The following is a 17023-nucleotide window of genomic DNA, read 5'->3' as shown; positions in this document are numbered from 1 at the left end:
CATACTCAACACACTGCTGTGAGCAAGTAAGACATGCTGCTGCTGTACAATATAGCGTACATGAATTACACCATTGCAGCTCTTATGTGGAGCTGGGGAAGGTGGAGGGTTTCTGAAAGCTCGCTGCAACTGCTACAGCAAACGCTGCCCAAGTATTTGAAGGTTGAGCAGTGAGCTCATTGGCTATGATACAGCAGGGACCAATCAGCTGTTCCCTATAGAGATAGATGTGATTGCAAACAGATTGAGTTAAGGACATAGGCTATTAGCCTGCGCCATCTAGATTTTCATGACAGAACTTGTTTGAAAACACAATTTAAAACAGGCATTTTTTTATTCATATAATTTAATTTAAGTATAATTTCTAATTTCTTTCTTTTGATTTTGGAGTGAAATAAGATTAATCATATAATTTGTGCTGTTATTTTCATACCAGACAATGATCAATGTCTTTAGTGTTAACGTCAATATTCACCATGTACTGTTTAATTAATATAATTAACCAAACGGTGTAATTATATTAATTTGTTGTTCAGGTGAGGTCATCAGAAATCTGTGAGCCAAAGAATCTAAGAGTTGCTGACTGCTCCAGTTATGTGCTATCAGTATTGTGGGCTGGGAGTTGCCTTCGTGTCAAAAATTTCTTTTGTTTTGGTGCCTACATTGCTGGTTCTGTTGCAGGCTAAATTGTTGAACACTTTTTTCACAATGTTGCAGTTCTGCATGCATCATTTTCACAGTTTAGACCAACAATACACCATATGGCAAAATGGCCCGAGAAATATTTAAAAGATATGCCTTTTTTTTATATATATATAGTTTTATAAATTGAAAATATATTTTTATTTCAACATATAAACACAAATATATATATATATATATATATATATATATATATATATATATATATATATATATATATATATATATATATATATATTCAATGGACAAGAAAAAAAAACTTCTTCTATATTTGAAACTAATTTAGTAAGGTTAGATAAGTTAGTCATGGTTTCATAGACAGGGTTTAGATTAAGCTAAGATTATTCCTTAGTTCAATTAGGGCTCTTAAGTAGTTTTTATAAACATGCCTTAATAAAAAAAACATTACTGGTGTGCACCTTGAGACAAAACAATGGCACTTTTAAGATATGTAAGTGCAATTTGCTTTCAGTCAAAGCAGTTCAAACATGCATTTTGTCTGTGAAACCGGGGTTTAATTTGATACAACTGAAAATGAAGGGATAGATGTACAGTCTGACCAATAGGTGCCACTGTTGATCAGCTGATGGAACATTGAAACTAACTTTCCAAAATAGAAAGTCAACTGCAAGGCTACTAACAGAAAACGAAACTTATACAGCCCAAAATCACAAGCACCTCATAATCAGTTTGTGTTGACACAAAGAAAGTTCTTAAAGTTTGGATGTTATTCAGGGAGGGCTGAATTCAGTAACAGAATTTAATAGCAAATCCTCCAAGGCGGCAAATATGGGACATCTTACTGTGTCTTCAGCACAGTGATGCAGTGGCACTAGTCCAAGATGACCTGAAAAACTATGCAGAGTATTTAACACAACATATAACAGATATATGTGAACAGACATAATGGAAACAAAACATCTTGCACTTAGGCATCTCGCTGTGAACCTAAGATTCCACAGTGGAGAGAGAGTGGAGAGGAAATACATTTTCTGTTAGAAATATGTAACTAGTTCTCCATATCTCAATGGAGAAACACAATGCACACAGAAGTAAGCAAATATCAGCCTTTGAAGATAACTGGTCCCCATTCTTTACATTTTGGACATCTTGACATTTCTTAATATTGCACAAATATAACTATAAGCCGTGTACATTACCAGACATATTCCTCCCCCCTTCTGTTACTGCAGCTATCACTTCATACATACACAGACATACACTATCCACACTCATGCATAACATATTTTCAAAACCCATTTTCCCTCAAACACCTAATCGTGATCAACTAATGTAAATCTCAGATCAAAAATAAAAATAAAAATAATAATAATAATAATAATAATAATTTTGCTCAAGTTGTGTATTTTTTCTGTTGTTGTTTGTCTGACACCTTGTCGTGCCCTATGTTACGTGTCACACTCTGTACATGCCGCTATAATCCCCCCTTCACTTAGTTACACACTATATATAAATGCATTGTCTGTATTGTAAAATTTTGCGTATATATATATATATATATATATATATATATATATATATATATATATATATATATTTTTTTTTTGTTTTTTTTTTTGCTTTATTAAAAATAAAGTTGTCCTCCGAAGAGGGGGGGGTGGTGGCGGGCAAAAAAAAAGAAAAAAAAGAAAAAAAAAAGAAATATGTAACTAGGAAAAAAGGACAAATGCAAATGAGGCCTCTTTACTTTAATACAGTTTTGAGTTTAATCTTAGAGTAACTAATTAACTAATTAGTGGAAGCAGTAATGGATTCAACCTTTAAGGGTTCTGTCAGGCACTTCATATATAGAACATTTTAGGGGTTCCCATCATGGTGTCATGTTCTGAATTTTTTGTTAATTATTTATTTTGTTTTAATTCAAATTATTCAGTAATATAATTAGGCCTACATAGAAACTTTTTGGCATAAAGGATTCTTTAAAATAAAGTCAAGAAACATAGGTTCTATATAAAACCCAATCAAACCTTTTTTAAGAGTGTATATTTCTCAAGCAGAGTCAATCATTTGAAGAGGCGATCATATTTTGTTTAGTACTAATTAACAGACACTCAACTTGTGGCCACGGGCAGTGGAGGATGTGGAGAAGGCATTTGATCATCCCATAAATATTGAAATGGTTTTGCATAACCACAACCAAAATCCAATGCAAAGTGATACAAATCTTCTCATAGCAGTCACAAAGAAAATAATAATAATATCATATTTAAAGGGGCATTCGGCAACTATTTCAACTTAATAAAACCGTATAGAAATCATTTGGATGGTTTAATAACCTGTTCTGGTGGGAATTGTGACTTTCCCCACTCCCCCCAGCATTCCCAGGCGGAAAACCAACCTTGCAACATGAGGATTAACGTCCCGGTAAATTGGAAATAGGAAGTCTCGTTAGAAAGGAGAACGAGCGAGAAACACAAACTGCTTTACGGCGATTCGACATAAACACACACGCCGCCCTCAATGTGTATGATGTATTACCCACCTCGGTAGACATAGTTCCACATGATAAAGTTGGCCGGCTCCGATAATAACAAATGCACATGAGCAGGGGTAGAAAGCAGGAGGAGGGTGCCGCAAGTGAGTTCTCTTGTTGTGAAATATACGCCTCACAGCTGTAGGGGGAGCTCGCTGAGAAAACATGCGACAACAAAAGTGAAAATCAGCGAAGAAATAGCTAGAGTTGCCGAATGCCCCTTTAACCAGGGGTGTCTAAACGCGATCCTGGAGGGCTACTGTCCAGCAGAGTTTAGCTCCAACTTGCCTCAACACTGCCTGGAAGTTTCCAGTATGCCTAATAAGACCAGAGATGATCTTATTGGGAGATCCAAGGGTCTGTGGCTCTAACGACTAACTTGGATCATGTGAGCCTTGATAATCAATCACATTACAGCCTTTCGTTCAGAGTTGTACGACAGTCAATCACTGTTTGTCAGTGACTTTTCTTATAAAAAAAGAATACGTTTAAAATAGATCAATTCAAATTTTTTATTAAAGGTTTAAAGGTTTAAAGGTTTATTCAGCCTCTCCTCCATTGTCATCCATTAAAAAAACGGCCTATTGTCTCCTTCCCTGCATACAGCAGCGTTAGCAGGTGTTACACTTTTTTCAGCTAAGGTTGCAGGCTTGCCTTCAAGTGGCTTCGGTAAGACCTTGATTAACTGGTTATAGTGTGTTTATTTTGGGGTTGGAGCTAAACTCTGCAGGACACTGGCCCTCCAGGAGCAGGATTGGTCACCCCTGTTCTGAACAGAGTTTGAGGAGATGATGGAGCGTCTGCAGTATGAAGGTTTTGGCTGTGTTTCAGGTCAGGAAGCATCAGCTCATCTGCATGATTTGGCACTAGAGCCGCAGGGTCCCTGTCACATGGTTTATCCTCCAGCCAGTGTCTGTCCAGCTGTTTGCTGTCCAGAGGAACGCACAGACCTCTACAGGGTCAAGAACGTAGGATATTAGTTTCAATAGCATTTACAAGCAACTGTAAACTGTGTCTATATCTGTCACGTTCAGTTGTGGTTTTAGTTTAATTTCCTGAAATTTTAGTTTGTATCTCACTGTTTCCTGTGTTTCTTTTCGGATGTCATGGTTGCTAGCTTGTGTTCATTGGTTGTAATGGTTGCTAGCTTGTGTTCATTGGTTGTCATGGTTGTTCATTATTTCAGTGATTTTATCCACCTGTTCCTTGTTTAGATCATCAGTGTATATATTGCCCTTTAAGTTTAGTTTCTTCTTTGTATGGTGTTGGTTGTGTTTCATGCACTCCATTGAGTCCACCATTGATAATGAGCCTGAGCCTGCCACAGACCCTGAGCCAGTGCTGATCCCCACCACAGACCCTGTGCCAGCACCTATGCCTGCAATGGTGCCAGAGCCTGCAGCCTCGTTAGTCCTGAACACAAAGCTTGCCGCCCAGTCTGATCATGTCTGAGCCGGTTCCTACATTCGTATTAGTGGGAGAACTGGTGGTCTTCCAAGTCTTCTACATCGCCGCTAGTTCCGCCCAGCTTCAAGTCTTCTTTATCACCGCTGGTTCCGCCTAGCTCCAAGTCTTCTTTATCACCGCTGGTTCAGCCCAGCTCCAAGTCTTCTTTATCACCGCTGGTTCCGCCCAGCTCCAAGTCTTCTTTATCAACGCTGGTTCCGCCCAGCTCCAAGTCTTCTTTATCACCGCTGGTTCCGCCCAGCTCCAAGTCTTCTTTATCACCGCTGGTTCTGCCCAGCTCCAAGTCTTCTTCATCGCCGCTGGTTCCGCCCAGCTCCAAATCTTCTACATCACCGCTGGTTCCGCCCAGCTCCAAGTCTTCTTTATCACCGCTGGTTCCGCCTAGCTCCAAGTCTTCTTTATCGCCACTGGTTCCGCCCAGCTCCAAGTCTTCTACATCGCCACTGGTTCTGCCCAGCTCCAAGTCTTCTTTATCACCGCTGGTTCCGCCCAGCTCCAAGTCTTCTTCATCACCACTGGTTCCGCCCACCTCCAAGTCTTCTTCATCGCCGCTAGTTCCGCCAACGCCCAAGTCTTCTTCATCACCGCTGGTTTCGCCAACCTCCAAGTCTTCTTCATCACCCCTGGCTCTGCCCTGCTCCAAGTCTTCTTCATCGCCACTGGTTCCGCCAACGCCCAAGTCTTCTTCATTCCCGCTGGTTCCGCCAACCTCCAAGTCTTCTTCATCACCGCTGGTTCCGCCCAGCTCCAAGTCTTCTTCATCGCCACTGGTTCCGCCAACGCCCAAGTCTTCTTCATCACCGCTGGTTCCGCCAAACTCCAAATCTTCTTCATCACCACTGGCTCTGCCCAGCTCCAAGTCTTCTTCATCAACATTGGTTCCGCCCAGCTCCAAGTCTTCTTCATCACCGCTGGTTCCACCCAGCTCCAAGTCTTCTACATCACCGCTGGTTCTGCCCAGCTCCAAGTCTTCTACATCGCCACTGGTTCTGCCCAGCTCCAAGTCTTCTACATCGCCGCTAGTTCCGCCCAGCTCCAAGTCTTCTTTATCGCCACTGGTTCCACGCAGCTCCAAGTCTTCTTCATCACCACTGGTTCCGCCCAGCTCCAAGTCTTCTTCATCACCGCTGGTTCCGCCAACCTCCAAGTCTTCTTCATCAGCGCTGGTTCCACCCAGCTCCAAGTCTTCTTCATCACCGCTGGTTCCGCTAACCTCCAAATCTTCTTCATCACCGCTAGTTCTGCCCAGCTCCAAGTCTTCTTCATCATCACTAGTTCTGCCCAGCTCCAAGTCTTCTTCATCACCGCTGGTTCCGCCCAGCTCTAAGTCTTCTTCATCACCAATGGTTCCGCCCAGCTCCAAGTCTTCTTCATCACCACTGGTTCTGCCCAGCTCCAAGTCTTCGTCATCACCGTTGGTTCCGCCCAGCTCTAAGTCTTCTTCATCACCGCTGGTTCCACCCAGCTCCAAGTCTTCTACATCACCGCTGGTTCCACCCAGCTCCAAGTCTTCTACATCGCCGCTGGTCCCACCCAGCTCCAAGTCTTCTACGTCACCGCTGGTTCCGCCCAGCTCCAAGTCTTCTACATCGCCACTGGTTCCGCCCAGCTCCAAGTCTTCTACATCACCGCTGGTTCCACCCAGCTCCAAGTCTTCTACGTCACCGCTGGTTCCGCCCAGCTCCAAGTCTTCTTCATCACCGCTGGTTCCGCCCAGCTCTAAGTCTTCTTCATCACCAATGGTTCCGCCCAGCTCCAAGTCTTCTTCATCACCACTGGTTCTGCCCAGCTCCAAGTCTTCTTCATCATCGTTGGTTCCGCCCAGCTCTAAGTCTTCTTCATCACCGCTGGTTCCACCCAGCTCCAAGTCTTCTACATCACCGCTGGTTCCACCCAGCTCCAAGTCTTCTACATCGCCGCTGGTTCCACCCAGCTCCAAGTCTTCTACGTCACCGCTGGTTCCGCCCAGCTCCAAGTCTTCTACATCGCCACTGGTTCCGCCCAGCTCCAAGTCTTCGACATCACCGCTGGTTCCGCCCAGCTCCAAGTCTTCTACGTCACCGCTGGTTCCGCCCAACTCCAAGTCTTCTTCATCACCGCTGGTTCCACCCAGCTCCAAGTCTTCTACATCACACCTGGTTCCGCCCAGCTCCAAGTTTTCTTCATCACCGCTGGTTCCGCCCAGCTCCAAGTCTTCTTCATCACCGCTGGTTCCACCCAGCTCCAAGTCTTCTTCATCACCACTGGTTCTGCCCAGCTCCAAGTCTTCTACATCGCGCTGGTTCCGCCCAGCTCCAAGTCTACTTCATCACCGCTGGTTCCACCCAGCTCCAAGTCTTCTACATTACTGCTGGTTCCGCCCAGCTCCAAGTCTGCTTCATCGCCGCTGGTTCCACCCAGCTCCAAGTCTTCTTCATCACCACTGGTTCTGCCCAGCTCCAAGTCCTCTACATCGCCGCTGGTTCCGCCCAGCTCTAAGTCTTCTACATCACCGCTGGTTCCGCCCAGCTCCAAGTCTTCTTCATCGCCGCTGGTTCCAACCAGCTCCAAGTCTTCTATAATCGCAGCTGGTTCCACCCAGCTCCAAGTCTTCTACATCACCGCTGGTTCCACCCAGCTCCAAGTCTTCTTCATCGCCGCTGGTTTCACCGAGCTCCAAGTCTTCTTCATCACCGCTGGTTCCACCCAGCTCCAAGTCTTCTACATCACCACTGGTTCCGCCCAGCTCCAAGACTTCTTCATCGCCGCTGGTTCCACCCAGCTCCAAGTCTACTACATAGCTGCTGGTTCCGCCCAGCTCCAAGTCTTCTTCATCCCCACTGGTTCCGCCCAGCTCCAAGTCTTCTTCATCACCACTGGTTCCACCCAGCTCCAAGTCTTCTTCATCACCGCTGGTTCCACCCAGCTCCAAGTCTTCTTCATCGCCGCTGGTTCCATCCAGCTCCAAGTGTACTACATAGCTGCTGGTTCCGCCCAGCTACAAGTCTTCTACATCACCACTGGTTCCGCCCAGCTCCAAGACTTCTTCATCGCCGCTGGTTCCGCCCAGCTCCAAGACTTCTTCATCGCCGCTGGTTCCACCCAGCTCCAAGTCTACTACATAGCTGCTGGTTCCACCCAGCTCCAAGTCTTCTACATCACCACTGGTTCCGCCCAGCTCCAAGACTTCTTCATCGCCGCTGTTTCCACCCAGCTCCAAGTCTTCTTCATCACCACTGGTTCCACCCAGCTCCAAGTCTTCTTCATCACCGCTGGTTCCAACCAGCTCCAAGTCTTCTATAATCGCAGCTGGTTCCACCCAGCTCCAAGTCTTCTACATCACCGCTGGTTCCACCCAGCTCCAAGTCTTCTTCATCGCCGCTGGTTTCACCGAGCTCCAAGTCTTCTTCATCACCGCTGGTTCCACCCAGCTCCAAGTCTTCTACATCACCACTGGTTCCGCCCAGCTCCAAGACTTCTTCATCGCCGCTGGTTCCACCCAGCTCCAAGTCTACTACATAGCTGCTGGTTCCGCCCAGCTCCAAGTCTTCTTCATCCCCACTGGTTCCGCCCAGCTCCAAGTCTTCTTCATCACCACTGGTTCCACCCAGCTCCAAGTCTTCTTCATCACCGCTGGTTCCACCCAGCTCCAAGTCTTCTTCATCGCCGCTGGTTCCATCCAGCTCCAAGTCTACTACATAGCTGCTGGTTCCGCCCAGCAACAAGTCTTCTACATCACCACTGGTTTCGCCCAGCTCCAAGACTTCTTCATCGCCGCTGGTTCCGCCCAGCTCCAAGACTTCTTCATCGCCGCTGGTTCCACCCAGCTCCAAGTCTACTACATAGCTGCTGGTTCCACCCAGCTCCAAGTCTTCTACATCACCACTGGTTCCGCCCAGCTCCAAGACTTCTTCATCGCCGCTGGTTCCACCCAGCTCCAAGTCTTCTTCATCACCACTGGTTCCACCCAGCTCCAAGTCTTCTTCATCACCGCTGGTTCCACCCAGCTCCAAGTCTTCTTCATCGCCGCTGGTTCCATCCAGCTCCAAGTCCACTACATAGCTGCTGGTTCCGCCCAGCTACAAGTCTTCTACATCACCACTGGTTCCGCCCAGCTCCAAGACTTCTTCATCGCCGCTGGTTCCGCCCAGCTCCAAGACTTCTTCATCGCCGCTGGTTCCATCCAGCTCCAAGTCTACTACATAGCTGCTGGTTCCGCCCAGCTCCAAGTCTTCTTCATCCCCACTGGTTCCGCCCAGCTCCAAGTCTTCTTCATCACCACTGGTTCCACCCAGCTCCAAGTCTTCTTCATCACCACTGGTTCCACCCAGCTCCAAGTCTTCTTCATCGCCGCTGGTTCCACCCAGCTCCAAGTCTTCTTCATCACCACTGGTTCCACCCAGCTCCAAGTCTTCTTCATCGCCGCTGGTTTCACCGAGCTCCAAGTTTTCTTCATCGCCGCTGGTTTCACCGAGCTCCAAGTCTTCTTCATCGCCGCTGGTTCCATCCAGCTCCAAGTCTACTACATAGCTGCTGGTTCCGCCCAGCTACAAGTCTTCTTCATCACCACTGGTTCCGCCCAGCTCCAAGTCTTCTTCATCACCACTGGTTCCACCCACCTCCAAGTCCCCTCATGTTCTCTTCTGCCTCTGGTCCTGACAGTCCTTTTACTAAGACTACTAAAATGTATTAGTTCTTTAGAAGAAAAAAATCTATGTTTTTATAATTGTTGGTTTATGTAAACATGCAGACTAAATTAAGTCTTTGGATGTTTTATCATATCTTACTATTTTTTAGCATCTCACACCATGATTTTGAAATGTTTAAATCAAGACCACAACACAAGGGTTCAATTGGTTCATCTCTGAGAGTTTACTGCATGCATGTGTATATCATCTAACAAAATTTGTAAACTTTTTTACAATGTTATAGACATATTTTTAGGTCATTTATGTTGATTTTGTGTATGTGTTTGATTTCTGTCTACTCATATGGTGTAAGTAAGGGTTATAGCAACAGTGATTAACAGTGTTAACAGTGATTAACAACTATTAATTCCAAAGGGAGGGGTCAGGGGGGTGTGCTATAAATCCTTAAAGCTCATTTGATTAGCGAGAATAACCACTCTGTCCTCCTTTTGTCAAACACAGTGTCTATCATCCCCATCCACCCCCACCCCACAAACAACACAACACAACACTATACACCACATTTACAACTATACTCAGAATTCTTCCCATTTAATTGACTCACCACATTCACATGTAAGGGGATCATATGTAAATAAGAAAATAAATGGACTAGTTCTCAGGAGTTAATCTGATCTTAATAGAACATATTTTTTTCTTTTTATTACGTGAATGTCACATTAAAATTGCCCTTTGAACTGTTTACCACACACAATTTATTTTGCTACTTTTCAAATGCATTTTATGTATTGATTTAAATGTTTTACCCTTGTAAAAGATAGCCTTTTAATCTTAAACTATGAAAATCTATCATTTAAAAAAGGGAAAAGGGAAATATATATATATATATATATATATATATATATATATTTCAGAATTTACTATGATTTAAACAGCTTTCTCGGGTGTCTCAGAGGGCCAAATAGTGATTCATCTTATGAATTGTAAACATATTCGTGTCTGTGAGCCAAGAGACTGTGTAGGCTTCACAATGAGTTATTTAAAGTTTAGATTAAATGTACATTATGAATAAATAGTGCTAATAAACAGCTGTTGAGATAGTATTCTCAATTAAAAGGATTAGCAATTTGGACCCGAAACAGTATTCTTATGTCATGACTTAACAAGCGAGTTGACTGATTGATTGATTTTAAGGTACCTTTATTGTCAGAAAGGGAAATGAATGGGTTAATCCAATAATCTCCACAGATCATGAGAGCACTTTGAGACGCTCCATCAAGCTCTCTTGACCATTTAACCTTGTTATAAAAGTTTTGCGGTCACATCATCTGGATGAGGAAGCTGCTGTGACTCATGTTGAGGGACGAGGAGGACAATTTTCTGCTTTACTGCCCCTGACTATCCGCTAGCAATGAATAAATCTGCTGCTGTCAAACCCTCAAATAGATTAGAGGGGAAATTAAGTGTAAACTGTCAATTCTATTCATTTTCAGTCTTTATTGTTTCAGCTTATTCAGTGTGATGATATAGTGTAGTGAGGAAGATACAGTTGTTTGAAGTGGAGTTTGAGTAGTCCATGTAGGATTGAAAATAATCCAAGACATTTGAAATGAACATTTGCTTTGAAAGACATTTGTTTTTACTGTTATCCACCCCCTCTTTCCCCAATGACCATTTGGAGTTGAGGGCCTGATAGTGATCAAGGTCTGTAGGCCAAGATGTGTGCACTTTGGGGGTCCATGACTTGTCACACCTTTAGAACAATGGGGGGAGTTGTAATTATCTGATTGGTCAGTTTGAATGTCTCACATTTGGTTTTTAGTCACATGGTCAGGGAAAGGATAAAAGAAGATTGGAACTGTTGCTCTGTCTCTTTTAATGCTCTGCCCTTTTATGCTCTGGGTCTCTTTCTTGAGGCTCTCTCTCTCCCTTTCTTTACCTCCTCTTTTCTCTCTCTCTCTCTCTCTCTCTCTCTCTCTCTCTCTCTCTCTTTCTCTCAGGTAACATTTTACATAAATGCTGGGTACAATTAATGATATAAGTATTATCATCTCATACATCTATTTTGTAACTATTTTAAGTGTAACCATATTTTGTCATTAAACCTTTTCAATTACAAATAATGTGCTAATTAGTTTTGATTTGGTATTGACTTTGAAGTGCTACCTATTGCAATACAATTACAATATTGTCACTCTATATAGCAACGCTCTCCCACATATTAAGCTATTGTAACTGCGTTTATTTCCGTCGTTGGTATAAGTGGCAGTGGGTGGAATAGACAAGAAATGTACAGTTTTCTACCATCTTGCTGACAACGTTTCTTTAGTCATTCGGCAGTCTTGCAAACTGAACCCCTGCAGGAAATCCACCCTTACATCCACGTATATCCAGCTTCACGTATATCCAGCTTCATATCCAGCTGTTGCGTGTTGGGTGGTATTTTGAAGTGTCCTGTATGCGTAGCGTGCGGTTTAATTTACAGTAACTCTTCCAAGAAGAGGCAAGCAGGGCTGATTATTAAGCTGGTTCATCATGCCCACATTATCATCTCTGTTTCTAGCAAGCTGATGCCTGCAGGGGAACATATAGGAGACAAAGGGGTTAGATGTCAAATTGAAAAATTTCTACCAGAAAGACTCAGGAGGCAAAATACCGTAACAAGTATACATTTATTAACAGCCCAGCAAGCAAATATTATGATATAAGTTGTTTGGCGAAGGCCCTGTCCTTAGCTCGTAATCCGAGTGTAAGGAATCTGCATTTCCTGCCTGAAGACGAAGGCAGGGGCACATCCGACCCCCTGTCTGGCATGGGAAGGGACCATCCTGGTGGTGGTGGGAAGGATGGAGGTGAGTGAAAGCGTCAGCATCTGCGAAATCAGACATGTGTAAGTACCAATCTCTTATACTACAAGTATTAGAACACTATTGGATAGATGAGAAGGTAATAAGTGACGCACCGAGGCAGAATTTATGCTAAAGCTTTCATTTATACATGAATATAAGGCTTTGATTCAAAAGTCCTATTAAAATAAAGTACCTTTCACGAGTTCACATCTACATATAATTATTATGGTAAAGGTTATGCGTACTTGGCGTGCTGTCCGGGTGGAGGGCTCCGAGCTCGGAATTTCTGCCCGAACCCAGAGTACTCCCCCCGTTGGTAAGAGTAGATGGAACTAGAGATGGAACTACAGATGGAACTAAAAGTGAGGAGATGGGGTGGAGGTGTGATGCTGATAAACCATCAAGAAACACAGGTGGGTTCTGCTGTTATTTATCTTGCCCTGTGTTGATTACTGATTGATCTCCACTTGTGCTGATTGGGTTAATTATCTGCCCCTGCTCCTCCCGAACCTTATTAATAAAACATAATTTAAAGTAAAGTATGTTTTTTGGCATAGTTTTTGAGTAAAAAGGCTTAAGAACACAAAATAATAAAAACATACTGGGATACATTTTGACAAGAAGCAGCTATATATGTAATGAAGGTATATTTTACATGAAAGGTTGAAGAATTGAATTTTTCATAAATTGACATTTTTATTTTATGAGTGGTCATATGTTTTAGTTAGACATTTTTTTTGTATTTTGTACAATTTTATAATAATATTTTTGTCCAAAAAGATGATTTAATATTTTTGCACATTACCTTTTACATGTTAGCTTTTCTAAAATAATTAAAACTTTGCTGTAAGTTTAGCAATTTGATGATTAGTGTATCATTGTGTGACAACACACCCTGCTTGTCAGGGGTTTGTGTTGATAATCCAATAATAGAGATGCTGTGAAGAATGAATTAAGAAATGTCTTTTAATAAACACCAGGAATGAATGAAAACTGCACAAATGAATGTAACAAACACCAGAAAATGAACAGAGGGGAACTGAAGGCTTAAGTGCACTGGAGGAAGGCAATCAACGAAACAGGGAACAGGTAAATTCGTCTCGGTTACGGATGTAACCCTCGTTCCCTGAAGGACTGATTGGGAATCATGCTTAGGGAGCCTATAATCTCCGATTATTGTTAAAACGAGCCAAAGCACATTGGCGTGCGATATATTACTTTGTAATGTTGAATCAATACGATTACCGTTGATTTTTGGTTAAAATCTCAATATTGCTTCACCATTAACTGAGGGTGCAAGAGTGATACTAAAGCAACCTCACTTTGTAATGTTAATTCAATGCAATTAGCGTTGACTCATCAACACTGAGTCAACATTGTTTCACTGATCACAAGCTATCTGGGTATATATTCCCTTTTTGGGCGATTAAAAATATGTAGGCAACAATTGATCATAACCAGTATGATTAGTTATTAATTATATATTCCCTTTTTGAGCTAAGTCGCTAACGATAGTGGAAATGTTCACTTTATACTCTATTGATATGTTACATAGTAGCCTTCGACTTTAGGTCCTGCAGTGCATCTCATCCTCATGGACTGATTTGCCAGCTCTTGCTGTGAGATGTTACTCCACTCTTCCACCAAGACATTTGCAAGTTCTTATCTGTGGGGGGACTCATGGTTACACATGGTTTGGCACGATCAGCTGTCCTTCCTGTCTCATTGTAGCAATGTCTTGTGTATCTTACATTACGGACATTGCAGTTTATTGCTCTGTTCACATCTGCAGTCCTCATGTCTCCTGCAGCAGGACTGTGGCATGTTCCCGCATGTGATCGGGACCCTGGCCATCTTTCTCCTGGTGTTTTTCAGCGTCACTAAAAGGTCTCTTTAGTATCCTAAATTATTGGAACTGGGACCATAATTGTTCACCTCCTGTAAACTGTTAGTGCCTTAAGAACTGGTCCACAGATGCATGTGCAATATTGTTTATGGTTCATTGAACAATAATGAAAACTATTGTTTAAACACTTTCCAATGAAGATCTGTAAAACTTACGTGGATTTTACAAAATCATCTTTAAAATACAGTATCCTGAAATAGGGACTTTTCTTATTTTGCTGAGTGTGCATTCAACATTTCTAAATATAGCCCCAGTCTCCACATGAATGCCAAATCACTAAACCCCAACTGAAGCTGAGCTTTGAGCTATGGCATTTGCGCAGGTGACGTTCAATTTGACTCTCTTTCAAAATAATAATTGAAAATGTTAACCGATATTTACATAAGAATTCAGACTCATTTGAGTTGAACTGTTAATTTATATAAATCATGCATCAAACATGCGGAAGACAACCCATATGGCGTTTGTCAAAGTAGCACTGAATAATTCTCCAATCGTGAACAAATAGATTCTTCTCGGATGATCACTTGACTAATACTGGCCCTGTCACATCGCAATTCGGAAGCTGGTCAGGAGGATTGAGAGCACAAAGAACTGAGCCAAAACAGACACTTGAGGAAAACTTCCTCCAGAGCTCGCGTCAGAAGACAAAGTCATCCTTCAGCTAAACAACAAACCCTGCCACATGGAGTTTCAAATGCTGAACCTCTTTTAGATACCAAGCCTGAACTTGAACCGTTCTATTTTAAGACATTTAGCACATACTCATTGGACAAAACTTGTTTAAGACATGTATATAACAAAATTAAACATGATTGTACACTAAAGCTGCTGGGCTCAATTACAGTGACCAATATATTCATATATCTATTGAGCTGTAAAGAGATATAAGGTTTCCTGGACAGCTTGCTTTGTGTCCAACATGCAATAAAAGTCTCCCTCAAAAGTGACCTCTCAAAGCAGTCTCAGCCTGGGTTTTCCTTTGCTTGTGCTGAAGTGCTAGAGAGTTTCCAAAACACTGTCAGCCTAGCAAGCTTCCTTTTAGGGTTATTAAATACCATAAAGAGTCCTCCATTTTGTTGTAACGAACTTTGAGCGATGTGCCGTCAATTATTATGGCAGACAAGGTGACTTTCTTTATCCTGCATTCAAAACTTGATTATTTATTCAACTGATTCTTTCTTCCCCTTGTGAAAAAGAAGTGCACTTTAGCATACTTTTAAGTAACTTATTATGGTAGCCTACTTATTATGGAAATAATAGTAGATTATACTTAAGTGCGAACTGAATGTAATGTTTTATTAAATTTATATAACATTGAAGTTAGTTGAACATAAGACTGAAATTAGACTGCACATTGAAAAGTGTTTGGATTAGATTTGTTTTAAAACTGGACAAAAAGAAACGTTTTATGGTTTTGAAGAAGAAAAAATGAAAGCAAAGACAAGTTAAATGACGAAGAAATATGGTTCTGTCTATCTACACTATTTTCTAGGTCACTAATCAAATGTAAGCAAATTTGTGACATTGAGCGTGTGAACTCCTTTGAACAAAAAATAGATTTCCTTTCTTCTCTGGAGCATTTTCAGATCATGCTGGAATCATGCATGGATCATCATGCATGGATCATCAGGTTTTGCTCAAACTTGTGGAGTCTCATGCAAGTTTAAAGGATGCTGTCATTAATTAAAGGCGTAATAGGTGATTCTCTACAGAGACTATTTTTGTTGTGCTTGTTGAAAGTCTACTCATATCCTTATAGCAATATATGTTAAACGGTCTAAATGTATTTTTATGATATCGTCTGTAGAGGGTGTAGGACCATAAAATGTTCTTTCAATAATTGCATGGTCCGAATGAAATAACATGTGTTCCCTGTCATTTAATGTGTGTTTGCATACCACTGAACAGCCTGCAGTGTTCACGCACATCATACGTCATCATTCACATACACTGTGCAGACATGAGCGAGAATGGCAGGCCGCAGGCAAACAGTTGTTTGCATTCATTTTTGCAGTACTGTTACTCACAGTTTTCTCACAGTAAACGACACATAATGTAATCCAGTAACGTTGTCTCTGATTGTCTCGCTTCTGGTCTATGCTCTTTCACGTGTTTTGGAGGAGGCATTGCTTTGGATACCAACATAGTGTTGGCCCAGATCCGGCCCACATCTGGTTCACACGGATTCCACATGGCCCAGATGTGGGCCGGATCTGGGTCGACACTATGTTGCTGTCTGGGATGCTTTCAATGCTAGCAGGCTAAAGTTACACCTATTGCACCTTTAATGTAATAGGCCTAGTTGGGCATAAAAAATACTAAGATATGTTAGTTTTCCAATTAAAATAAAGCATTAAATAAAAAAAAATTACTAGAGCAAGAATTAAAGGGATAGTTCACCCAAAAATGAAAATTAGCCCTTGATTTACTCACCCTCAAGCCATCCTATGTGTATATGACATTCTTCTTTCTGACGAATACAATCGGAGTTACATTAAAAAATGTCCTGGCTTTTTCAAGCTTTATAATGGCAGTGAATGGCCGGTTTCTGTTTTGAAGTTCATCCCATAATAAGTGCACCCATCCATAATAAAAGTAAGGCCTACGCAACTTACGCCAAAAGAGTAACACTTGGCGATGAATGATGTAGGAGTAGCGTAAGCTTTGACGCCTATCGTAGTTGAAACAAACAGGGCTGGGCAACAAACTCAAGCTCCTCCGACATTTCTCTTTAGAAATTCTCGTTTTAGACTTCTAATACCTAAATGGTGTTTTGTTTTGCTCTTTCCTCTGTGCTTCCGTGTTAGTCATTACGTTGTGCGTCAGGTCAAGGGTTACTCTTTCACCGTAAATCGATGTGTACGGCCGTCTGCCAGCTGCTAGTTATTTTAGACAATAAAAATATGGATATTTTTCTTGCACGAACGCATCGCTTTGCTTCAGAAGGCCTACTTTAACCCCCCAGAGCTGTGTG

This window comes from Siphateles boraxobius, unplaced genomic scaffold (assembly GCF_051911475.1).
Source record: "Siphateles boraxobius isolate OS27281-9 unplaced genomic scaffold, OSU_SipBor_1 1, whole genome shotgun sequence".
NCBI lineage: Eukaryota > Metazoa > Chordata > Actinopteri > Cypriniformes > Leuciscidae > Siphateles > Siphateles boraxobius.
The sequence above is the reverse complement of the archived record's forward strand: the minus strand, read 5'-3'. Positions refer to the sequence as shown.